General features: G+C 44.6%; 1 protein-coding gene and 1 non-coding gene across 11 annotated transcripts in view; both read left to right on the top strand.

Moving 5' to 3' along the window:
- LOC119652234 (dedicator of cytokinesis protein 1) overlaps positions 1-25,841 on the top strand; it is a 187,299-nt gene that overhangs the window by 26,517 nt on the left and 134,941 nt on the right. The gene's annotated exons all lie outside the window — the stretch shown is intronic.
- Trnap-agg lies at positions 24,406-24,477 on the top strand. The gene has a single exon. It is a non-coding gene; the product is annotated as a tRNA-Pro (tRNA).

The raw sequence follows: 25,841 nt of genomic DNA, 5'->3' as shown, positions 1-25,841 counted from the left end.
GATTCTCTATCTGACACCACCAAACGAAGTTGTGAGCCGGAATAGTAAAATTAGAAATATTTTTTTTTGTTTTATTTGAGGACTTCCTCCCTCTCTCTTCCTCCTTCACCTCGCAAAAGTTTATTAGGGACATGGTCTAAATAATGGCCTAAGGATGTCAAGGAAGGGAGGAATCCTCAGGGGCCGCGCCTCAATAATGATCTGAGGCAGAAAAAACCATGATCGGGATTGTGATCCGTCGTGGATCTTCCCTCTCGATCGCGGCACTCGGGTTCGGAAACTTACGGCTCCACGGGCCCGATCGAGCTGTTTTTTTTATTTTTTTCCAGTTTAGCTCGCGTTCTGGTTTTCATCGTTAGACCGTCGCGAATTTCTTTGTTTGTGGTATATTTTTAGATTCGGTGCGGACCCACGCATCGGTATAGACACGTTAATTTTGTACTAATGACACGCTCAAAGGACCTCCCCCAGATTCTCGAGCCTGGCTAGCACAAAGGCGTGCAAGAACGTGTCAACCGAGCATTTTGATGGAGCTCCAGTCTTCGCGGGCGGACCTTCACGGTGAATTTCGCGAACTGTTTAGGTTTCTGGGATAGCCCTTCCCTCTAGGTCGTTCTCGGCCACTTAGGATGATCGTCTGATCGTCCTATTTTCTTTAGGTTCATTACAAGATACTTCAGAGAACTCTTTCATAATGTCGAAACTTGTTTGCACTGATGAAGGGAACAAGTGGTTCCCGAAATATCGGTATTTGCAAGAATAAATACCCACACCAACGGAAAAGAAACAACAAGTTTTTATTACTTCAATTAATTAATCGTTGGAAACACCGCGTAATTTCACTCTGAAAGATTGGTTGCTTCCTCCAATGTAAAGTATTCGAGTGTAATCCTGGATCCAAAGCTAAATTGGAGATTGAACATAGAACTAACCCTCAGTTCAGAAGGTTTTTATGCCTACAAGAGAACCTTTGCAAAGAAACGGGGTCTCCGGCCGAGGATGGTTCTCTGGATGTACACAGCTGTGGTGGGTCCCAACCTAATGTACGGCTCTATTATATGGTGGCAAGCTTTGAGCAAAAAGTACAATAGAAGGAAGTTTAATAAGGTTCAAAGAACCGCGTGTGCAGGTGCTACCGGGGCTCTGCAGAGGCAGATGCTCTCAAAGTACTCATGCATTTCCTCCCCCTAGACCTCTATATTAAATACGTTGTAGCGTGCAGTGCCGTCAGATTTCCTGAGTTCGGATGCTGGACGAAGTACCTCGGAATATCTGGGCATCCACCACGGACTATACCACATGCACTTTGCTGTAGACTTTCCAACCAGGGCAAATTGGAAGACAAGCTTATGATACATTATTCTTCACCGACGGATCAAAGATGGTCTGTGGAGTCCGCGCGGGGGTTTTCTCGAATACATATAGTGTTATCCGTGTTTTATGGTCTCCCTGGTTTCGCCAGTGTATTCCAAGTAAAGTGCTAACAATTCTGGAAGCCTGTCGATAGCTGTGGCTCAATCACCAAGTGTACAGCTCGAAGTTGAATCTTGAAGGAACATAAAATAAAATGCATGTTGGGTCCAATAAGTTGAAAAATTTGCAAACGTTGCTCTGCTGTGAGTCTACTCATGATGCATTGCCAAGCATATTAACCTCAAAATAATCGAGAATTGTCAAAATGATTCTCACAGGAAACAGTGAACTAGGAGCGAAAAAATATCTAAGGTTTATCTACTCAGAAGTGAATGCATATTTCACTGTACTCTGCATCTGTTCTCCCTTGCGTAGCTTATAAACATACTAAACCCAAGGTCCAAGAAAAGATTTCAAACTAAATAAATTTGGACAAACAAAATATGCATTTTCCTTTAATTTCCAATTCTCGAAAAAGGAAGCACAGATAAAATGCAAATAAACAGAACCCTAACGAAAACAATACACCAAAAACATTTTTTACTGTTTATTTACAAAATTTTAATTCACTCCAATCGGCCGAACACACTAATCCATTACTTCCAAAAACAGTAACTTGCCCTCCCATGGTTTATATAACTTCAGGAAAACAGATCGTAGCAATCCAAAACGCAAGTTTCCATTTTAGTTCAATTTTGTGTAAATTCTTCCGTCTCATCATTAACATTTTTTGTTTGTAAACAATGCCCAAAACATTTGTTGGGAATTCATTGCTGGAATTGATATTGAACGTGGTATGGATACGGCTCATCATATGGCGTTGGTTAGTCGTTACAAAGAACAGAATGTGGAACAGGTAATGGGGATCAGTCATTGTAATGGAAGCCGCCTGTTGTGTAAGACGATACTGGAGAAAAGTGCTCGCGAGCTAGCCATTATGGGATTATTGAGTGTGCGTTATTGGAAACCATTCTATGTAAAATTGAGCTATTTGCTCTGATTAAGTTATGAGAAATGACCTATTTTGATTTCTATTAATAAATAAATAGACTGATCCGTTGACAAAAGCGTAGGTTGTTTTGTGTTCAATGGGTACACATTAAACTATTTGTTTATCCATAGTAATTATACTTGTACTTCACCCCTGGGTGGGATATAGCGCGTCAACCACATCTACGCCCCATCGCTCGCGGTTATCTGAAATACGCTTCAGCTGCCCTCACGACTTCCCGAGACACTCGCACTCGTCCTCTATTGTTCTACGCCATGTGCCCTTGGGGTGACCCACTCGTCGGCCATCTTGGGAGAGTTGATTCCACTGCATGGTATAGTTCGCAATGCAATTGTCGCTCCCCTTCAATGTGTGACCTATCCAATGCCACTTACGTCCTCCTATCACATCACGTACGAGTGCGGAGCCTTATGTGGAAACCTCGGCCCATAAAACCAAAGGATGTTGTTTTTTAATGTAGTAGGTGAGATTCCACATGAAACTAAGTCTGCTGGATTCTCCTTGGAGAGCACATATTGCCATTGCTTGATGGAGGTGAGCTCCTGCATTGCTGCTACTCGGTTCGCAACGAAGGTGACGTACGACGACGATGGGCTTCTCAGCCAGGCAAGAACTGACCAAAACGTATATGGTAGATAATTCCACCGTAGTCCCCGCTTAACTCGAGTGGCGTTTTTGGTAGTAACTGCAGTGGTTTGAAGTTCCAATCATGGTATCGATGTAGCTTTTAGTGGCACTACCTTGGACTTAGCGCATAGAAGTCTGCCAATCCTACGTATAAGGTTGCTCCGTAAGCCTTCTCTAATGCATCGCTGAAGGCATATAATTCGATGTTCTGTGGTGTGTTTCAAGAAAACACATGTCTGGGAAATTTGATGTCTTCTAAACATTGCAGTTCCTCACGAAACCTGATCCAAAAGGAGTGCATCTCCATTGGCACTGCTGCGTCCCAATATATTTTTAGATTCCAGAGTGCCTGAAGGAATATCTTTGCTTTGGTCACCACCGGGCTCATTATTCCTGATAATGTGATGTTGAATTTTGCCATTATGTCATCGACGTAAATATTGTTTTTTATTGCCTGTGATCACAATGGTTCTGACGTTTTCTATCGTCCTCCTTTATCTTTATTTGGCGGTACATTTTCTCGATGTCCGCCGTGAACACAAATTTAGGAAGCCAGAAACGCAAAAGAGCGGTGAAGATGTCGTCTTGCAAGAACTGTTCAATGTGTAGAATTTCATTCAACGAGAGATTCGTGGACATCTTAGGCGATGCGTCAAAAATGACTCGTAACTTGGTTGTGGTGCTGTCTGGTCTGAAGATGTAGTGATGTGGTAGGAAGTAATGGGGTGTAGGAATCTGCTGGACATGGATCTCTTCCATATGTCCCAACTCGCGGTACTCTCTTATGAAATCAGTGTATTGCCGTTTTATCGATTCGTCTCAGGACAATTTACCTTTCAAAGCCAGAAAGTGTTTGGAGTCGCCCAACAACTTAGGATCTTTCACGAATGGCAATCTTATCACAAATCGTCCATCCTGCTCTCTTACAGTATTAGCAAGGAAGTGCTCTTCACACTTTCTTTCCTATTGAGTAAGGCTGGAGCCTGCCACCAACTCATTCAGTCTCCAGAAGTCCTGCACCTTCTCCTGAAGTTCTCCGTAATCATGACTGCAAACGGCGCAGCTATATGTGGCGGTATCATACTTCGCTATTCGACCGGAGACGATCCACCCAAACACAGTATTCTGTAGTATCGGAAATTTCTTCCCCAATCGTATTTGACCCACAGACATTACCGGCAAATAGTTTTCAGGAGAATATCAATCTGATTAGGCTGATTGAATCCAGGATCCGCACATTCTGTTGAATGGGCCATGATACGATGTCGATGAATTCTGACGGTTGGGGTGTGGTTATCTGCGGTAGAACAAAAGTTTCGATCCTGGATGAGAACCCAGTTGTCCTAGACTGGATTGAAAAATTTACTTTAAATTGAGTTATTTGAGTTCCTTGGCCGATTCCTTGTATGAACAATGCATCGAGAATTTCCTCCTCCTTCAAGCCGAGTCGTTAAACGAAGGTCGGCAGAACAATTTTTTGCAATTGAACTTGTGTGTCACTTGATCGGGGCAGTAAATCGTCGCCTCCGGATGTAGTGTTTCTCAGTTGCTCAGCTGCAGTAGAGAAAATATTGCGTCTTGCTTCCAACAGTGCAGTTCTTGACAGAGTTCAGGTTGGTATTGACATCAGGTTCCTTCAATGGTATGTTCCCATATTGTCTGGTCATTCTCTGCCAACTCGTCGATGTATTTTTGAATCAAGTTGATTTTCAGTTCGTAGTATTTCTTGGAATGTTCGTCGCTAGCCTTCTTCTCAATGTCCTGAATAAACTGCGTCAGGGTCATCATTAGCGCTGTCTGCTTTCTAATTATCCTCTGAAACACCAATCTTGGTTGAGATACTTCTTCATAATCACCTGTGAGCTCGAAATCTGCGTGACTTTCAGAGCCTTTCGTCCCGACTGTATTTTTAAACTTCTCCTTAGACGATGTTGCCATGGTGTCAGCATTATAAGTCGTTCCTTCCAATTTGCCCTTCCCGTCCTTCAATACGAGAATCAGCTTCTCGTAAATCTTGCGGACCTATTCGTAGTAGCAGTTTGCGAAGCATGGATGTTCGGAGGCAGTTTCTTCGAATGGTCTTAACTAGTCGTGGGTTCTATCAAACTCAGACAAGTATACTTCCGCCTTGTAAAGCCTGGTTCCTTCTGCGATCTGTTCGATCCCTTCACAGCATTCCCGGAAGCTGTTCCGTTTTGCTTCCCTGATCGCGTTGCTATACACAGTCACTGCATTTTTGTACCTCTGCCAATCCCCGGTTTGTTTTGCCCGGTTGAAGAGTTTTCGTGTCCCTGTTCTCATTGTGGCCAGGTTCCTGTTCCACCATGGTACATCTTTGATGATTTAACTGCCTTAGCCGGACAGCTGGCCTCATATGCGTCAATGACGACTGTGTTGGGGTTTTCCACCACTGTTTCTAGTTCCAGTTCGCTGCTGATGTCACCGCCCCCTTGAAGGTGGACAATGTTGTTGCTCAAGTGCGTTGCGTAGGATTCCCAATCCGTTCTCCTCGGATTCCTTATTATTCTTTCTATTTCGGAATTATCCTCAATGTCGAATCTGATTATCCTGTGATCAGACATAGAGGGTTCATCTGACACCCTCCAATTTCTGACCATTCCGTTCATTAGAGTATTTTCTAGAGGTATGTCTAGTACGGCCTGTCTAGTGCTGGTCACAAATGTTGGAGTGTTCCCTAAGTTATATATTCCTAACTTATTGCTAAGAATAAATTCAAGAAGGTACTCACCTCTACGATTGGTGTCGCTGCTTCCCCAGACTTCGTGGTGGGCGTTGGCATCGCAGCCGAGGAGAAATGGTAACGCCCTCTTCTCACAATACTTCGCTTACTACTTGTTCCGGTGGAGCCCAGATTTCGTCTTCTGGAAAATATCCCGATGCCACACCTGTCTCACGAGTGCTCCTCCCGGCTTCCAATGAGAATTGGATAGCCACAAGGTCTCCGGTTAAGAACTCTGAAAGACAAATGTATTTTAAATTACGTTTAAGAATTATGCAAGCTCTTGGTTTTTCACAAGAGGAGTCTCAAATTACCTGCATGCTTCCTCCTTGCAGGGGACCTCTGTATGCTTTTCACCCGGTGTCTCCTCCGAGGTATCTTTCCTCGGCTTTTCCCTGTGCACATGCACGGGTATGTTACCAAATCAGTAGCTGATATGGCAACTTCGACCTTTAATTGCCTCCAGGGATCGGTCATCTATCCCGATCGTAAGGAAATTACTCTTGCCCTCCGCCTTGCTTCTGAAGACTCTCCATAGTCGGGTATGGAGATCCTCATTCTGGGCGATTAGGAGGCCCATAAGGTCTTCCGTTTCTATTGTCGCGGCTTTTGGTAGTAAAACTGTCACCACGTGGGCTCCTGGTATATCATCCAAGAAACATGTTGACAGTTTCACCCCTTCTCAGCTTGGCAATCTAGGAACTGTGGTTCTAATCCATTATGCAGTGTCCTCCGTCGCGCATTCCACCAGTATAAGGCCTGGTCGAAAGCGTACCCCGGTGAACACAAGTTTCGAAGTCCATTCCTTGCACATCTGCCTGACGACAAGATCCTCAATGGAGTGAGTATTTGCTCGGGAAACATTTTTGGCAGTGTGGCCAGTCGAAGGCCCTTGACCGCACTAGCATAGCTAATGGTGGACTTCCTGAGTCCTGCCTTCCCTCCTGACCTGCTCAGGGTTTTCTCCCCCCTTGGGTTCAGGTTTGGATTTTTTGGGAGTATTCCCTTCATGCGGGCAGATCTCTGCTGCTCCCTGCTTTCTCGGCTCCGGTAGAGATGGCTTAGGTCTGTTCTGAGCGCAACTTCTCCCTTCTTGGGTTTAACCACCTGGCTCTCAGTATTTCGTAGATGTGCCTCCATCTGATTAACCAGTTTTTGTGCGGTACGGGGCCCCGCTTTGTTGGTTTTCGTTTTCTTTTCTTTGTTGTTTGTACTCATTTGATTCCCACGAGTATGGGAGTTAGGAGGTCTGCCGTGCCATAGCCTCCATAACATGGTAAGGTCTAATTTACTCACTTAGGCGACCAGTTATCAGTGAAGCTCCGTTCGAATACAGAGTCAGTTATCCCCGACTGCAAACTATCCAATGGGCATGGTTCGCATAACACCCTGGATTGGGGGAGGTGTTTTCTAGATCCGTAGCGTTTTGTTGATAGTAGGTTCACCTCGTACAGGGTGTGACTATCATCACTCACTAACGGTCTTGGTAGACGAGATGCTTGACCTCTGAAAAGCCACGCACCGCCTCAGGGGAGAGACAGCTCATCCTCAGAGAGAGATTGGTTGGCCTCAGGGAGCTATGTTCCGCGTCAGTCTATCCTGCAGTGCACTCACCAGAGGAAAGGAAACACATGTTTGGGTCACTGAAAACAACTCATTTATCCTTTTTCCTACTTCTAAGTCAGTTTGGTAGGGACATGTTCATATCGGATTTTAATCGATTCAGAGACAATTTCAGGGGAAGGCAGTCATTACTTGACATCAATTGAGTTCATGCTAGTTAAAAAGATACATTCATCTGCAGACATCATTGCTACAATAAAAGTATCTTTAGTTCGTTTATTAGTTCAGTGACTTTTTCTAGACCAAAGCTATATTAGACACATTCCTTCAATCATTGAAATCATAAAAAGTCAACCACGCAAATACCTACCTCCAAATGAGACGATAGCCCGCCCGGGCCCCATTTTTCTTCATGACTTCATTTTTCAACAAATTGCTCGTCTGTCAGGTGTGTTCTCACACAATTCTATTCATCTATTCTTCTGCTAACAAGGACAAAGTTCAAAAGTATTGAAGTAATTAGTAATTGTAGTCTTCGGTTTACTGAAGTCTATCTGAATCTGTTCTATCTCGGCTAAAACTAGATGAAAGATGCAGAAATACACGAGCCGGAAATTTTCATGCAAATTAATAATTACGAAAATTACATCTGGCTATGCGCGCAAGATACTCGACGCCATAGATACATAGATTTGAGAAAGCTGCTAACAAAAACTGGTGACTCCTACGCATACGGAAAACAAGCACATTCTCTAATATGAATAGATTGTAGGAGTGATGTGACAAATTTTTAATGGTACATCACTTTCCACACAGGCTAAGTGTGAGGCTGTAATTTGCTAGGCTCCAGTTTCGTAAGAATCTTTTAGGTTTATCTTCTGACTGGAAGATTGTTTCAATTTTCATACTAAGTGGAGCTTACGAAATGAAAGCGGAAGAATTCATCTGAGACTGAGCATTGTAGGGGGGCCAATGAGTATTTTTGGCCACAGAATTTTTTCCAAGTCGGACGATATCGTATCTTTTGGGTTTTGTAATTTCTTTTTGATAAAAATGTTTTGGGGAAATTTAGTCGAGTCGAGATAAAGTGGGTTTTCATGGACTGAAATTTTCAGATGTGTTTTTGTGTAATTCCCAGCATTTGGGTTTTCATCTATGTTTCTGGCTTTTATCTTCGTCTATAAACATTCTGTTAGCGAAAAGATAAACAATTTACAAATAAGCAATTGAAAAATATGTTTCCATTGCTCTTTGGTGCGAATTTGTTGTGAATTTCGTGCTGAACCGCTATCAGTTACCTAAGTTTCATTGGATTTACTTAGTAATCCATGTCAGAAGTTTTTCACCCACCACTTATCGATATTATTTGGATTTCACATGAAAGCAGAAAATAATGCAAACATAAACAAATGATTGAGATAAAAAAACGGTCTACAGCTCAATTTTCCAGTCATTGGTTCTTCGAGTAGGGAACGTGAAGAAAGAGTACGAAAACTGTAGATAAGATAACATAACGAAAAGATATAAAAATATTCTAGATAATGTGCGCCACCTATTTCAAAAAGACATTGGAATACGGACTTTTGCATTGAGGGAGTATAGTGTTAGGGTTTTGTAGTCTATACCATAAAATTGCCTGTTTAGACATGGCTCTGACGATATGGCTTTGGAGGGAGCCTTTGTGCCGTCAAAAAACTAGTGAAACTTTTTTGTCAAATTCTCCTGAATTAACAAATAAGATATTTCCCTAGGTAAGTATACAAACAGATACGAAATCATATTTTTCACCTAAATGGCCCGGTTGTGGGGTAAGGAACATGTTAGGTGCCAACTAATGTCTTTTTATATAGAGCAAAGCCAAGGCTTCAATGAGTTATTTGAGCAACAACTATTTATTTGTACTTGAATTCAACAGTAGTAATGAACTTGTTTAGTTGAAGGTCATAAGACTTTCCGAAGTTGACGTTTGTCAATCATGAGACCGACCCTCTTTATTGGTTGGTGCAAGATACTTCTCAATTCAGGATAGTAACTTTGATCCCACCTCAAATGCCATTTGTAGGGACTCAAGTTTATTCCACACTTCAGTATCTCCTGAAAATGCAATGTTACCACGTTTTTTAATAAGGTTTTCATAGCTTTATCTTTGATACACATAATCGATGACATTTAGGTACATCGGGAAGAAAACATTTGTCATTCTCCTCACAGAATCTTCAAACATTCCTTATTTCCTCAGGTGATAATTTAGCCTTCAATAACCAGTGAGTATTCCTATTATGATCCTGAGGCTCTTTTTGATACCGTTTAAAGAATCCTTCGAGCGCATGGATTCTTTTTCCCCTATGAGCGTCCTGGACTGTTCCATTACTGGTAAGTTCACTGACTACAGTCCCCTCTGTCATTCCTCTTTATTTTTCAGTATCGTATCCATGAAACCCTTTCCGATTCCACAGAAGTGTTCTGATTCCTATAGCGGTGTCCTTGCTCCTTTCCTGGCCATCTCATTCGCGAGCTAATCCAATGTATACTAAAACCTCGAGCATCCAGACCCTATTGAGGGAATCGAGCGTATTCAGTCTATTAAGGTATTCTGATACCAGTTTAGAGTTCACCTGGTTCGACCTAAATGCCTTAGTAGCCGCTTGGCTGTCGTCAAAATTGCAATGTTGTGCCCCCTGTAGTTCCTTTGGAGGTTAAAACAGGTATATCTATCTATGGTGTATATTTCCACTTGGAATATGCTAGTGTGCTTAGCCATTGTCATCCTCTCTCAATTTGCCCTGTTGCCCTACCTTTAGCTATAGCTTGTTTGTTCAGTCCCTTCACGGAATTCCCTAAAGTTATTTCGTTTTGCTTCCCTGATTATACTACAGGATGGACGGAAAGAAGGGTGGGACTATTTTTAAGGTTGGTACATATGTCACGCTGGAAAGTGAAGGCAGACCCCGAACTCACCAATTTGGGAGACAACGTTCCCTGAAGGGAGATCTTATGTTGGAACTTAAGAAATCCAAGGATGTAACCGCGGACAAATTCTTAAGCCAAATCGGGAAGACTTTAGGACAGGAAGCCGACATAAGAGCTAGCAGGCCGGAGATCACTATAATCTGCAAAGATATAGATGAAATCACGACGAAGGAGGAGGTTCGCGAAGCGTTGGAGAAACAGTCCGATCTTGCCGGACTACAAGAGTCAGTGGTGAAAACGCTAAGGAAAGCCTATGGGGGAACACAAACCGCCATCATCAGCCTACCAGTGGAGAACGCACTCAAACTGTTAGCAGCAGGGAGAGTGAGAATAGGCTGGGTAATGTGTCGCCTTAGGGAACAGGTGGCATTAAAACGATGCTTTAGATGCCTTGGCTTTGGTCACATTGCGAAGTCGTGCACTAACCCAAATGATAGGTCAAAGCAATGCAGGAGATGCGGAGTGGAAGGCCACATCAGCAAGGACTGCGGAGCTGACCCAAATTGTCTACTGTGCAAAGGAAAGGAGGGTGTGGACCATCGGCACATTGCAGGCAGCAGCAGGTGCCCGGAGTACAGGAGAGCCCTTAGCACAAATCGCAGATGAGGTTAATACAAATCAATCTCAACCACTGCGAGGCGGCGCAGGATCTACTCGCGCAAACCATCCGCGAGAAAAACGTCGATGTGGCCATACTAAGTGAACCATACCGAAACCGCGGTGGTAGCGTTTGGGTCAAAGACCAAACGGGCCAAGCAGCGCTGTGGACTTGTGGAGAACAAGCCTTCCAGGAAATAATGGAGCTCCCGGAGGAGGGCTTCATCAGAGCGAAGGTGAAGGGCATCCACATCTACAGCTGCTATGCTCCACCCAGCGCTACACTCGTCGAGTATGAGCGGATGCTTGCTGCTCTTGTTTTGGATGCAAGAGGACGTTGGCCGATCATAATAGGAGACGAGTTCAATGCGTGGGCTCTTGAATGGGGCAGCCGGATAACTAATGTCAGGGGACGTGTTCTCCTCGAAGCATTCGCGGAGCTGGACGTGGTACTGGCGAATGTTGGGTCTTCGTACACTTTCCGGGGAAGGGGCCTGGGGTCTATAGTGGACCTGACATACGTGAGTGCCACTTTAGCCAGTAGAATCGCTTGGCATGTCAATGAGGACTATACTCACAGCGACCACCAGGCAATCTGCATACAGATCAAGGGCGGATCGAGCTCGAAAAAGAGTTTTCCCAGAATGTCGGGTGGTATGCTTGGCTGGACAGTGAAAGCTTTCGAGGGGACACGTTTTCCGCGGTGCTCAAATCCGACATATCCCTGAATGGTACGGCTGGAGAGAAAGCCACCCAGATCACTCGATGGGTGACGGAAGCATGCGATGCTACTATGCCCAGAAGGCGATTGCTCCCCAGTAGGCAACCCAACTACTGGTGGAACAATGAAATCGCAAGTTTGCGAGCCGCATGTTTTCGGGCAAGGAGGCTTTGCCAGAGGCTCAGAGGAAAACCCGGTGGCGACGGTCGAGAGGAGGCACACAAGCAATTGCGTGGCCGCCTAAAGGAAGCCATTCGGAGGAGCAAAAAGAACTGCTTCAAACAGTTGTGCGACCATGCCGACATAAACCCTTGGGGCGAGGCTCACAGAGTGGTGATGAAAAGGCTGCGGAAATCACTCCAGGTGACCTGTCCGCGCCTCCTGAAACAGATTGTTACCACTCTGTTCCCTCACCACGAAAATAGGGGAAGGCAAGTTTTTGTCCAGCCAAATGACGGCATAATACCGCCTGTAACTGTGGAGGAGCTGCGGGAAATATGTGGTAGGTTCGGTGACAACAAGGCCCCAGGTTTGGATGGCATCCCCAACCGAGCTTTGAAACTGGCAGTGAAGACTAGGCCCGACCTTTTCGCCAACACCTTCGAGGCGTGCCTAAAAGAAGGAATATTCCCTGCCCAGTGGAAAAAGCAAAAGTTGGTGTTGCTTCCGAAGCCTGGCAAGCAACCTGGAAACCCAGCGTCGTATCGTCCTATCTGCCTGTTGGATACAATGGGGAAGATGATGGAGAGAGTCATCTACAACAGACTCCTGCCCATCGTCGAAGCCAGCAATGGTTTGTCGGAACGCCAGTTTGGTTTCCGACGCGCCCACTCTACGGTGGACGCAATTGGCATGGTGGTAAACCTGGCAAAAGGTACACTGATTTCTGGCGGCTGCTGTGCCGTGGTGGCGTTGGATGTGAAAAACGCATTCAACTCGGCCAACTGGAACAGAATTAAAGGGGCGTTGGCTGACATAGGTGTCCCCAGATACTTAGCGAATTTGGTGGAAAACTACCTCTCAGAGAGGACTCTCTGGTACGGGACGGATGAGGGCCCCAAAGAGTACATTGTCACAGCCGGGGTACCACAGGGATCGGTACTTGGTCCCCTGTTGTGAAATATCATGTATAATGGGGTGCTTGCTCTTCCCGTCCCAGAGGGGACTACGATTATCGGCTTTGCTGATGACCTAGCTGTGGTTGTTGCAGCAAAACACCCAGAAGATGTGAAGGTTTACGCAACAGAAACGGTGAGAGCGGTAAAGTCCTGGCTAGAAAAGGCCGGGCTGACTTTAGCGGATGCGAAAACGGAAGCGGTCTTAATAACGAAACGCAGGAAAAATAACACTGTAAAAGTGGAGGTCGGTGGACATACGGTCGTATCAAAGCCGGCTATCAAATACCTGGGGGTAATAATTGACACCAAATTGAGTTTTAGGGAACACCTAGAGTATGCATGCCAAAAGGCAGCCAGTGCCACCACGGCACTTGCAAAAATGTTGCCAAATATTCGTGGACCGAAACATTGCCGGAGGTTGGTGCTAGCCGGAGTGGTGCGCTCCATCCTGCTCTACTCGTCGCCTGTGTGGGCAGAGGCGCTTGCAAGCTCTCAGAGACGGAAGCAGGTGAACTCGGTTTACCGGCGTATGGGTTTGAGGGTTTCCAGTGCTTTTAGAACCACATCAGATGAGGCAGTATTGGTGGTGGCAGGCATGATCTCGGTTGACATTCTGGCCAAAGAAATGAGTGTCCTGTACAATGCAAGACATATGGAGGGGCATGTACAGCGTAGAAATGCGGCAAGGTCAGAATCGCTTGATCTCTGGCAACGCAGATGGGACGAGTCTGCGAAAGGTCGGTAGACGCACAGGCTCATTCCCAACATTGGGGTGTGGCTTGAGCGAAAACATGGGGAGACCAACTACCACATTACCCAGTTCCTCACGGGACACGGTGGTTGCTACAGGCAGTATCTGCACCACTTTGGGTTGGATGATTCTCCGAACTGTCCCAGATGCGATGGCATACCGGAGGATCCAGAGCATGTGATGTTTCACTGCCCACGATTTGCGATGGAGAGAAGGAGCTTAAACCAGCTGCTGGGCAGGAGCGGGACCCCTCTCTTTCGATCACTGAAAAGCAAGCTAGAAATGCTAGGTGCACATTTTTAAGACTACTGAGGGGATTTTATTGAGAACTACCGACAGCTAGCTTTTAAACGTCAAAATTTACGTCAGGACGATGTTCTTTGGGACAAAATGGATGGGTGGAATGTTTCCCCGATGAACCGGGTGATTGAGTGGATGAATAAAAAAGGTTGGGAACGATAGAAGGATGAGATCGACTATAGTCGCTGATGCGCTGATTTTGTATTGGAAACTTGAGAGACCATCACTACATCTTACAGTAGTGATGGTCTTGGAGGAAGTACTAAGATATTCGTCTTTTGTGTCAGGACAGTTTGAAGCGCGCAATTTTAAAATATACAAGTACAAAAGGATTTTTCTCTGAAAATTTGTAAAAGAAGGTAGAGGTGTATTGCTTACTTCAGATGACGGTAAGATTAGGATGATCACCAGGGCCTGACAATGTGTCAGGTCATCGGTAAGCTAAAGGTTCTGTGGAGTCCTAAGGTGGAGAGAGTACTGGCATATTGACATTTTGAAAAGGAACCACCTTAGGATTTTCAATTTTTCGTTGTTAATTCTAACTAAATATTTTCTGTAGGACGTTGCAAGTTTCTGCCGAAGAGCTGACGAAGTTTATAATGATCCACGTCTGCGGAAGCCTGTCTCGGTGTATTTTCTAACCGGAATTGGACTTCGTCTATGAAAAGGATGGCTCAACTCCGGTATCGTGGTATCGACTTGGGAATGACTATTAATCATTCAAGATTGCACGTAGAGTATTGCTAATGTATTTTAGGTTTCCAAAGATATGACTCCTGTTAGTAGAAGATGAACTCAGAATGAACCCTCAAAGATTGGCTCTTCGGAAATTGGCCTTCGCGTTAGAGAGAGGGTATGAGTTCTAGCGATTAATGCCATTAATGTTCCTCCAAAAGGATCAGAAAGGCTGGAGAGAATGTGGTGAAGGATGTAATCGAGTTTGCTTTGCATAGTATTGATTTATAAATCAGAGTGCGAACTCATGAAGGAAGAGGAAAGAAAATTGGATTGAGTTTGTGAAAGAATACGCAGCCTACCTAAGTAAAATGTAAGAAATTAAAAAGGAGACGAAAACGGCCTGTTTGGGGCAGAAGCAACTCATCAGACGCTGCCTCACCTCTACCCTGGGGCAGAGCGGTTGACAGGTGTTTTACGGAGCTAGAAAATTTTATGTTGGGGGATCGCACCCACTTGATGTTCGACCGGACCAACCTACTTCTACTTTTTTTGGTCCATGGACTTACCACTCTAGTGTCAAAAATTAAAAAGGGGAGGATAACAACTTATGGTTTCGTACCAGAGCAGCGACGGACATACGTTTGATATAATTCGCGCTGTTGTGTTTGATATAATTCGCGCTGTTGTGTTTCGATTCGATGACTCTGCATCCAGAGTAGAGGTGAGACAGCGTTTGATGAGTTGCTTCTTCCCTGGTATGAGACCCTAAGTCGTTTTGACACTTGGGTGTTTAGCCCGAAAAGAGGAGTCCATGGACTAGAAAAAGTGGAAGTAGGTTGTTCCCCATTTGCCTCGGTCCAAGATCAAATGGATGCGAACTTAGGACTTGATCTTGCTTTAATTTTTCTTTATTGAAAGATCCGCAAAACCCTTCCAAATTTGCAAAGTGAAGCTCCCGGTTGGTAGGCAGGTTGGTATCTTCTTGGTAATCACAAGAGCCCGCTGATACGCGCAGAAGTGGTCGTTACGTAAAAATTATTGCCGCCATAAACAAATTGATACAAATTGAACGATAAAAGGTAGGTGATGATAACAAGGAGAGTTGATAACGGCTGTCGATAATATTCAATTGAAATGAAGATACTGAAGTTCCAAAGAAACGTTTTTTAGGTTGCGTCTGTTTCCAGCTTAAAATGACGGCGATTTTCTCGGTAATATTTAAACGATTTCTGGGGTAAATTTGCTTTTAGATACTTGAACTATGTTTCATTTTTCCAACATGGCTTTTCACCAAATTTAACTCTCCTCACCCAATTCGTCTGGATAAAATATTTCCAGACTCTTGAATCCCATTCGTTTCCCATATCTCATGTCTGCAGCGTCCTAAAAAAAAATTCACGCTTATCTGCTCCAATGATGTGACGATATATTCTGATCTTTGTGGGTTATAAATAGGCTAAATGCACTTGTGGCCCCCTCAAACATGACGACAGACAACATATGACACCCAACAACATCTTTTCCGATATTGCAACATCAGATTATCTGTGCGGCTATTTTATGGTTTCGAGGAATTTTCTCACAAGCTCCAGAACAGAATTTAACACATTGATGGCTTAGTGTGCGATTATTCGGACCGAATACAGTCTGAAAAGGTGGGGCCAGTCAATTGGCGACGAAAATCGAGGTCCCAACATTACATGACAATGACTAAGTGAATGATGGGCGATGAGCGTCATGAAACAATGCCTGCAGATCAAATGGCTTGAGAAAGGCCGAACATGGGACGATGGGGAGATGGGGAGAGTCAAGCGCCAGGTACGGTGACGAATTTGAATGGAGGCTACAGTCAAAAGCGGTTACTAAAAGCCAAACCATTAGCAAAACAACTCAGAGCGGGTGCCTGGCTTTTGTTAATAATATTTACAAACATTTCTCACGTGTCGCCGATTTTCTGAAAACTTGATTTCTCTCCAAGTCTGGCCACAGATCACGTAAGGTGTGAAATTATTTCCCAACAATAATTATTATTATTCCCCACATCCACCGTAGTTCACATCAAATGTTTCGTCGTGTTACACATACGAGACTTCATTGGTCTATATTCGTTTGTAGGAACTTTGCGTGATGCATTTCTGATTCAATCAATCGTGACGATGACTACGGCAGAAAACGTGAAATTCCACGAAGGCGTTTTCTCATACATAAAGTCGCTTTTATGAATGCCTCCATTGGAAGCTGTGAAATCTAGTTACTACGGAGAGATTGCCAGCGAGTAATTAAAAGCTGGTTTTTTTTTGTCACAGTTTGCGAAGTACGATCTTTGCTACTTGCTTTGAAGCCTTGGCTTAACTAGAGATTATCGGTTGGATATAGTCGTTGCATTCGATGAGATGGACTTTCTCATGGAGCACTACTTACGTCACCTGATATAGATTGCGTTTTTGCAGAAACTAAACATATTTTTCATGCATTGCAGAATTGTCGTTACGAGATCTTATGCATTTTAACGATTTTTACAATGTAATCAACTTGGTTTTCATGTTTGGACAATGGTGGCCAAAAAGATATATATACTCTTCCTGTTAACTCCTTTAGAAGCCACATGAGAATCTAACCCTTCACAGTACCCTGTTTCGCAACGTACACACTTACCCCAACGATTTTCATTTGACAAAACAGTCCTGGTACGTTTTTTTGTAATGTCTAACAGCTTCTCCTTTTCAGTCTCAGGAATCAGTTCCAATCTTCCTCCCTTCTTCTATTTCTTCAGCCCTTGTCCCCTTCACAAGCGGGGACGGCTCGTCGTGATCGGTTTCCTCATTGGGTTCTATCAAATGCCTGATCTGGATACAATCGCGAGGCTTTCAAACGCCATCCAGCGTATCAAGCCATCGTTGTCTCGGCCGGGCCTTTTAATCGCTTACCATCGACTTCGATGTTCAGACCAATCTTGGCAAGTGAATTGTCGTTAGCGAGAAAACCAACTAAACACCTCTCTGTTATCAGAGAACTAGCCTGGAACCGTTTGATACATTACTTCGGACTAGACCTCCCGCTATCCCGGCTTGGCGAGTCTTCAAGTCAGGGAATCCCTTTTACCAACGAGAGGGGAGGGGAGGAAGGAGGTTATTAGTTTGGGGAACCCCTTGCCATCCGGTCCTTCCGCCGGTCGAGCTCAATCTTCTTCGCAATAGGAAGAGTTCGGACATAATACGCAACACGACCTTATCTGCCAGCGCTCCTTAGCATCTCTAATAATATTATCTGGAGAAAGCTCCCTTGTGTCTGCATAAAGCTCCTGGCGAAAGCCGTCCCACCTTTCACAAGAGAAAAAGGTGTGTTCAGCGTCGTCCACCACTCCATTGCAGAACACGTAATCAGGAGATTCCGCCTTCCAATCTTGTGCAGGTAAGACTAAAGACATCCATGCTCACTTAAAAGTTGGGTAAGGAAGTGGACTTAATCCCAGGGTCTTCTTAAGACACCGATTGATTTTGTGACCACAATCAGAACCCCGCCGCCGAGTGCATTGCTCAGCGTTCTTACTGCTGGATGCAAGACCTTCCTAAATCTCTACCGAACTAAGGAGTACGGCATCCGTCTTGAAACGCAACACCGCGCTGAGGTCCGGAGGTCTCTGTCCGTTTGAACGTAACCACAACCCCCATGAAGCTCCCACTAGGGAGTCAACCGCTACAACCGAATTGAACACACATACAACAGGAATTCTCCTGAAGTGTGTGAATTCAGGGGCTATCCCGGTTCCAATAGTACCAGTATACCCCTGGCAAGGTTTCGTCACTATTGTCACTTCAGATGAGTTCCCGTGCAGACCTTAACAAGAAGGGGAACTGGGGATCACTCCCGCCATCACGCTCGGTTCTGAGACAGTGCGATAAGCAAACGCCACTCGCAAATCTCCTTGTCTCTGCACTTGAGCAAGCCGTTTACGGATCAGCGCATACCCCCGCGTCATAGAGCAGAACCGACTGAGTTGCTCCCGTAAGAAGATGTCTCCTAGTAGATATAAGGGCTCCCAACATTCGCCATTAGCCGTGAGTCGGGACTCCAGCTGCAGCCCTGTCTGCTGTTGCTTTGATTTGCTCGAAGAAGGCGCGACTCTTCTGGCATATCGAGTCTCAGCAGACTATCATAGGAAACGTTCCAGAGGTCTGGCCCAAGGATGGATCCCTGTCCTATACCTGATGTGATTTTCATCATCCTCTGACCCTCTAGCGTCTTATAGAGCAGGGAGCGGTCTTTCAAATAATCCCTCAATATCCGCAAGAAATAGCTTGACACATGTAATGAGTTTTCTAATATACCTAGCATATCTGTCCATCTTACGGAATTGAAGGCATTTTGGACATCAAGCGTTATGAGGAGCATTATCCGTCGTGATCGGTGGCTGTGCGTCTCGGCTCGATAACCCGCATCCACGATCTCCATAACAGCATCCACTGTGGATCTTCATGTTCTGAATCCGAACTGCTTTGGGGATAAGCCCCCGGCAGCGCGGATCGCTTCATCGATTCTACTCCTGATGAGCTTGTCGAACACTTTCCCGGCCGTGTCAAGCATACACAGCAGTCGGTATGCAGACGGGAGCTCCGGGTCTCCTTTTCCCTTGCTGATCAGTGCGAGTCTGACCACCTTCCAGCGACAAGAAAAAATGTCCTCCTTCAAGCAAGCGTTGAACGCCCTAAGCAGCAAGTCTGGCCGTTCGCGGAGCACCAGTCTGTAAACTTCCGTCGGGATACCATCAGGACCTTGTTTTTCATGTGAGAATCGCTTCTTCGAGCTCTCTGATTGTAAAAAAGGGGCAATTTTCAACACTTTCCGCGCTATTGGCATCAACCCGTACAAGATGTCTGGGGAAAAATGCCCGTACAATGCGCAGAGCCCCGATTTTCCGGGTGACAAGCTTATAGCCAAGTCCCCACGGGTTCTTATTCACCTCGTTGACGAGGTTCTGTCAGCCGCGAGCTTTGTTTTTATTTATCGCTCTGCGGAGTCTTATTTTTGCTGATCTATATTTTGCCTTTATGGTGCATGCCTCCTCGTTGACGTGTAAACGAGAAAACGGCGGAGCTTATGACACTCCCTCCGTAAGTCGGCAATTTCTGCCGTCCATCAGTAAATATAAGGCCGGTCGCGGCTGGGGCCCTTCTGGAGCATGGAAGCCTCACATACTATCGTTACGAGGTTTATCGTGTCAGTGTCAGCTGTAACGCTACCAGCCCCCGGAGTGCCCTCCAGCGCAATTCTCCCCGTTCCAAGAGGTTCGACGAACTTCCCGACGTTCACCCTGTACTGGTGATCGCTTGCCCAGAAGTCTTCCAGGACTTGCCACCCATACACCGATGATGCCAGAGATTCTGACGTAAAAGTGATCTCAGTGAGGCTTCTCTCGCAGCCTGAGTGCCGAAATGTTGGCGTGCATCCGGTGTTTAAAACTATGAACCCGGTTTTTGCTGCCATTTCCAAGATGGCCTGGAGTCTGGCTGAGGCATGCGTCATTCAAGAGCCCTAGCATTAAAATCATCACCTACCAGGATTCCTCCCTCCGTGCCCGAAGCGGCATTGCCCAGATGCAATGTTAATTTACATCAAATGCGGATCATACCATTCGCGCCCTAGCCCTTTCCAATTCCGTCCTAAAGATTGGACACCGTTGCGAACCCGCAGTGTGTGCGACGCTGTCTTTAAACGCGTCTCGATCCCTGCAGCGACCGTAACTTTCACTTTAATTGCAGGTCTTCGCTTGGTGACCTATCTCATTGCATCACCGGCATGTTGGCCTCCTGTTCCTTGTAAGTTGCTGACCTGCGTCAATGTTGCAGACACCTGTAGCACTCGATGGAAGCTATCCGCATTCGTATCCATCTAATATTGATTTTCCCGCTGCTAAGCAGTTTCCTCGCATATTGGGGGAGGGGGGACTTTCACCACGGCGAGTTTTTGGTCTTGAGTATTTACAGATATCCGGGCACTGGTGACCTCCGGACATTCACCCTTTATGGCCTCCTCCACTTTTCTATAAAATCTTGGATTTCTAGAACGCACATAGGTTCTAGACTAGAAACAAGAGCCTTCTCTCCCAATAACCCCTTGGACCCCTTTGGACGACGTACTCTTGCTAGTTGTTTTCGACTCGTTCATTCGTTCAACAAGGACTCAGTCACTCTTCATTTTTCGTATGGAAGACGGTTCTACTCCGTTGTCTTCGGGTTCATTCCTGTAGCGGATTTCAACAAATGGCTTGCCTTCTGGCGGCTTAATGAACCGAGCTGACGGACTAGCTCTTCCTCCTTTCCTCGCCTTTTCCGTTATTGGCTTTTGGTTTGTACCCTCCTTGTCTTTGGACAGACGGGTCTCTGGCGGCGTAGTCAGTTGTTTTCTTTTATCCTTCTTCGCCTTCTTTGTTTGGACCCTTGAAACTATGGTAATAAGGTCTCCTCCAGGTACCTCGGGTTTCGGCATCGGTTTCTGCTTTCCAATCGTCTTCTGCTGCTCTCCACGTTCGCCTGTAGAAGGAGATTTGGTCCAGAAGTTCCTCCAGTTCCACCAGCCCGTTTTTGACGCATTTGCTGACGTTCCTCTGGAGGAACGTTGCCGACCGCATACGCTTCACCACTGCCGCGCATTTCCTGAGTAGCCTTTCTTCTTCGGGTCCAACTAGGGTGATCGTACTCATTTCGTGTCCGAAACCACCTGCTCAGGACTAGTAATTCTGTGGGCTTTTTTTTGGAACCGGAGCAGGATATTGGATAAGGTAAGGCTTCCCCTTTATTTGGGCGCTCTGGTGTCACATCGGATATTTCAGCTCTCGACGCACTCAGCTCTTCCTCCTTCCCTGCTATTTCGTCAGATTTTTTGTTTGCTTAGATTTATTTTCCATGGAAAATTAGCCAGAGCCTCGTGTGCAAGGGAGCAGACTACAATAGTCAGGAATGGGTGTACCCTCGGGGACACAGCTGATCCCGGAATTCACGGACAGATCGGCACTCGTTTGTAGCAACGTGGTCTACTACAACCCGAATGGGCTGCCTCCTGATACACGTCACAACTACCATCTTGGCGGAGCTAGGGTCACATAAGTTGGTGGCTTTCTTTGGGACTTGCAGATGTTTCAACCACTCACTCGGAGAATTGGGCGGGATCCTGGATGTCCTGGGATGGATGTCCGTCATCAGGCGTGAAATAAATTTCATTGCGAGGCGGTAGATTTTTATTTTTCGGTTAAAATCTTGTCACAGGATCCAATTGATATTGCGCACTCTTCAACAAGCTCTCTTATGGTCAGATATTAATTTGTTGTGGAAGAAAGTCCAAAACGTCCATCGTCTTGAATCGACCATTTGAAAGAAGTCGTACGTCCGAAAGTGAAAGATTCGCTAACAATAGAGTAGCAGACTCTACGCTTATTTCCGGCGACTTCTAGCATGTTAACACGATAATTTCACACTGTAGGACTCGAGCGTCTCCGACGGAAAAACTGTCATCCTACCATTAAGCTCTGCGTAGGGTTCAGTTATTGGGGGCGGATATGGCCAAACTCTTATTCTAGACCGCTGATTTTCGTCTCCCAATTGATGACTATAAAGTTAATTTAGGATCCTGTACTCTCGCCGTACTCGCCGTGTTGACTTAACTCCCTCTTTAAGACGGTGCGACTAGCGCAACGATACCAGTTTATACTGAGTGCAGACGTAGCAATTATATTGGTGGATGCAAGACCTACCTAAAGTCTCTATTGAAATAAGGGGCCCACAAGGCGCTCTGTCCGCGATATGGACATAACCACAGCCCCCATATAGCTCCCACTCGGAGGCCAACCTACTTAACCGAGCCGAGAACACATGTCCTAGGAATTGTTCTGAGGCATATGAACTTGGACGGCCGTCCCGGTTTTCACGGCTTTGTGACCAAAACCACTTCAGATGAGTCCCCGTACAGATTCGGGTCTGATCGCCTAAGGCCTTGGAGCATTGGTCTACTGCATCACTGACAGGAAGTCAATGTGAATACCTGATGCCACCATGTGGTGGTTCTTCTTGGTCACTTGTGCCATCTTGTGCTTCGATTCTGTGCTAAAATCGGTTTTTATAGTCATTTTATCCTTGATGACGGCTCACGTGTTGAAGATTTTTTCGTTCCGTTTTTGGTTTACTTCGTGAGTTCTAAGTCTTTGTGGGAAATCTTCATGGGGTTGCTAGCTTTGTGCCCACTAATTCTCGAGTTGTTCGACGACCATCTTCTTTTAAAAGAGTCTACAGAAGACCTTATTCGAACTCGCAAGGTTGATGGACACTTTGAGGTCAAAGTTTCCGCTACTGCGGTTTTCATTGTTTGTCCATTTTCGTTTTATAATTTTTATGATTCAGTTGCCTTTTGACCTCGATTGATGGTGAATAGTAGTAAGCGCGGAAAAGGTGAGCAGAAAAGGTGTCGTCATCGATTCTAGATAGAGCCGAGGGCGGATTGTCCTGGGCACGAAACAGCGGAGCAACCACAAGCAGGCAACACACAAGTTTTCCCCCTGTACACTCTCGAGTGTGGAGAACTAGGAAACTCGGTACTTACGTTCTGCTAAATTCTATCCGCAGAGCCCTTTTCGTCACCGAAAAATCAGAAAAAAGGACGTCAATACTGACCCATCAATTCGTAGCGGCCGTAATCCCTTTTAATGGTCTGCCTCGGGTCACGTTTGTTGTTCACCAATCACTGGTACTCAAATCCTGTGTCCTAAGGAGCTTCGTTATTGATTTGGTACGTCTCGCCTGTGTTCTCGACCAATTGATGTACAGACAATATGGGATTGTATGGTTCTATAACGGTGGTTGATGCTTTTGGCTGAACCGATACCACCTCCCAATGTTAGGCTAAGTTGGAATCCTTGGAAATAATCTCAAGATCCTGGTTCGTACAGCATCCAATACTAAATCAACCAATATGGCATATGTAGCACGTATTTATTGCCGGAACTTTGGCTCTAATTTGTTTCTCAACATTGACCGTTCATGGTTTTATTTTCAAAAAAAATTACAAGTTTTTAATTGCCGCACGCACTTTTTCTTCGAAAACACACTTCACTGTCTGAGACTTGCCTATAACTAGAATGAAGTTCATCAGCTGTAAATCCATTAGCCGGTCTCCCGTTCCGGTAGTTTCTGCAACAAAAATGCATCCTCCCTAGCCTCAACCAGACCAACCGTTAGGTCTGCATTTCGAAATATATGAAAATTCGGATTCAAAATGCCCACTTAGCTCACTAAAAGCGATAAAATTTGCAACATGAGTGAAAACTGTCTATTCAAATTTTTCCTTCCATTTAGGCATTCTTTTAAGGAAAAACTAATTATTTCGTTTCTCTTTCTATAATATTTTTTATCTATTTCAAGCAACGAACAAGTGGTTCCGATTTTAGTAAATTGATGAATAATCGCATTCACTTTTGTGTAGGAAAGTTAACAAAGTTTTGAACTACGTACAATCTCTCAATAATATGAAGATACTTAACTGTGTGCCTTAGAGATTTCGTAAAGTACATTTAGATATTTCAATCTGGAAGAGGAGAAATTTGATTTTTTCCAAAAGTCATGCATCTAATTCAATATTGGGAAAGATTGGAAGTAAGACATCAGAGACAATATAGGAGAAAAGAAGTATCTTTTCAACAAATTGAAGGTTTTGTTAATCAATAATTGATGAATCTTTCGCTTGATAAAAAAAGATTTCATCTTGCGGAATCTAAAGCTTGCGATTGATAAGAGAAAAGATTCTTAATTGTATCTGAAATTATTTTTAAATGATTCTGATTTTAGTGGGATGACTAAATGCACTGAAAGAATGTGTTCACTTTATGCAGTAACTAAGAAGTGATCTCTTCAAAGCCGCTATTGCCCAACTGGCTCGTTGGTCTAGGGGTATGATTTCCGCTTAGGGTGCGGGAGGTCCCGGGTTCAAATCCCGGACGAGCCCAATAGAAGTGTTCTTTTTGTATATTTTTACAACTTTTTCTAATTTATTAAATTCAACGAGAAGAACGAGTCGTTCTTCATAATTATTGCTGATAACGATAACATCATTAAGATATGACCCAATTGTTTTTGTAAATTTTTTTTTCTTCATTCATATGCTTCGAGTACAAGATAAAGATACGTGGATGAGACTATGGGACTTAATTGTATTCTATAAAACAACCAAAGAATTATATGCAATTAAAATTCAAGCTGCGTTAGTGAACGGTGTTTGATAAGATACTCATCAGCGCATAATTATTCTTCTTGTTGGCACTTCTTTGAACCTTCCCTAACTCGAATTCCATACGAGGTGTCAATGCGTACTTGAATTCATTTAGTCAAACAAAGACGTTACAGTAACACCGCGCGGATATGATTGCGATTTATTGAATTGTTCAATTAATTTTATTCAAGTCACATTTACACTCTTTCTATTTTTGGCGAATTATAATGACGTCCAAGGAGATGCGGCAAAAAATTCCGTTCTACATATTTGGAATTGTACAAATTTATTTGATGCCGAAAAGTTTACAAAATTACTTGGTTTTGTATAGATTGGCGTCAAACTCCTTGGGATGGATAAGATATGAAGCTACATATGTCGATGTCAGGCGATGATGGCTTTACGGTTTCTTGCCAGGGCAGAGGCAAATCGTCAGATGCTGCCTCACCTCTGCCTTGGGAGTAGCGTGACCGAAGCGGCTCGCAGATGTTATGTGCTGTACATGAGGTGAGGCAGCGTTTGACGAGTTGCCTCTGCCCTAGTAAGAACCCGTAAAGCCGTCATCGCCTGACATTTTTTTAAAGTTTGGGTGTTAAGCCCTAAACGAGGGGTCCGTGGACCAAAAAAAGAGGGAGTAAGTTGCTCTCCATTTGGTCCGGTCCAGCATTAAGTTGATGCGGACCCCACAATTACCAAAAAAAAAATATGTCGATGGTTTTTGAGTGGAGATAGTTACAACGTAATTTGCAGAATTTAAATTAGTTTTGATAATGGAGTTAATTTCTGTAATATTAAATCTATAGATTGATTGGAATAATGCAGAACAGAAGCAGAAATCAGTACCTCCTAGCTCATTTGCAATTCACAATTTATTGGTAAACGTTTGGTTAAGCTTGAATTTTCAATTTCATCTACGGAAAGGGTGGAGTGTACATCAAGGGAGAACCCCAATGTATACTCATGCCGCTGCCCTCATTAAAAAGTAATGACGCCCCAAGACGGGTTTTTTTTCGATATCAGGTTGAATTTTGAAGAGAGAGGTGATGGGGCGAATTCCCTCGCACTAACTCCGTCAAAGAATTGTGTTGATCTCCTAACTT

The sequence above is a fragment of the Hermetia illucens genome, chromosome 3 (genome assembly GCF_905115235.1).
Source record: "Hermetia illucens chromosome 3, iHerIll2.2.curated.20191125, whole genome shotgun sequence".
Lineage (NCBI taxonomy): Eukaryota > Metazoa > Arthropoda > Insecta > Diptera > Stratiomyidae > Hermetia > Hermetia illucens.
This window is presented reverse-complemented; position numbering and strand designations above follow the sequence as displayed.